Below are 1,302 nucleotides of genomic sequence, written 5' to 3' on the forward strand. Positions count from 1 at the left end.
GTCTGTAATATGAAAATGAAGTATAATTTGACATTAGAGCCAATGTACAAAACTGTGATGTTTTGTTTAGTGTACTCCTATCTATAATAACTAGTACCGTATACAAAATGTATTTTTAGTTTAAAGTCTATAACTGCAGAGCCAATTTGAAATTTGGAAATTTAAAAAACTTTACATATTCCGTAAGGAACATTTCATTTTTATTTAAAAAAAATATTAAAATTAAACGGAGGTATTTTGCACGGACAATTCAGCTTAATGTTCCATAATTTCAGCTAGGCCTGTATCAGGGGGTGTAACTCAGTGGTAGAGTGTCTGCTTCGCATGCTGAAAGTCCTGGGTTCAAATCCCAGCACCTCCAGTCAAATTTTTCTATTTTGCTTCTTGAATTGAATGGTTTTTTAAGGAGTTAATTAAATCAAATAAACTTTTACATTTTTTTGTTATTTATGTTTGTACATCGTTTTTAGTCTTAATTACTAATGTGATACTGGAATGATATGTAAATAAAAAAGAATAGTTTTGATTCCAATGAAGGTAGAACAATAATAGAGTATCTGTTAAATAATAAAGATTATACAAACAAAAGTAGTGACTAGTTCTCTGGACCTCACTATATACTATACTATACGCAAAAAAGGTTTTATAAACCATATATATCCTAGTCACTATATAATTTCTTTATTAAATTTCATAAAAATAATTATATAATGACCAGAGTGTCAAGTGTGATCCTTATTTAGATAAGTGCTGGGGCCAATGACCTGCCCCACTTTTGTACCGATCGCAAGATGAACTGTTACTAGGCGAGCTAACATCCAAACCTACCTAACCCTTTCACACTAATTTAAACACTATGCCCCAGCTACAAGAACTAAAACTGAATGATTCATTACTTTTATTGAATTTATTCTCGTGTACCGCATGTGGTTTGCATACGTCACTTTTTATGAGATTTCCCTGCGATTAAATTTGATTAAATTAAATGTCTCATTCGAAATAATAAACTCAAAAATTAAATTAAAATGACTCAACCACACAGTGTCGGTTATCTAAGTGTCTGCCTCAAATGAAGAAATATGTAACCATAATTTCCCCTCCCTGCTCGTATAATAAATCAAAATGTATGTTATTATTTAAGTTACATAACCGTTAACGTAGAAAACTAAATTATGGGGTAAAAAAACCTGACATTTATTTCCTAACCCACTTCGATGTTACAACTGAAGTCGTGTAACGATACTATTATATAAATATGTATAGCAATTGCGAAACTTGTTATTATACTGTTTAATTTCAGCA

The 1,302-nt window shown here is 30.6% G+C and overlaps 1 non-coding gene across 1 annotated transcript; it reads left to right on the forward strand.

Annotated features, from left to right (window-relative positions):
- Positions 1-289: 289 nt before the first annotated feature.
- Positions 290-361, forward strand: Trnaa-cgc. Its single transcript has one exon. It is a non-coding gene; the product is annotated as a tRNA-Ala (tRNA).
- The last annotated feature ends 941 nt before the right edge of the window (positions 362-1,302 follow it).

This window comes from Pieris rapae, chromosome 21 (genome assembly GCF_905147795.1).
Source record: "Pieris rapae chromosome 21, ilPieRapa1.1, whole genome shotgun sequence".
Classification (NCBI taxonomy): domain Eukaryota; kingdom Metazoa; phylum Arthropoda; class Insecta; order Lepidoptera; family Pieridae; genus Pieris; species Pieris rapae.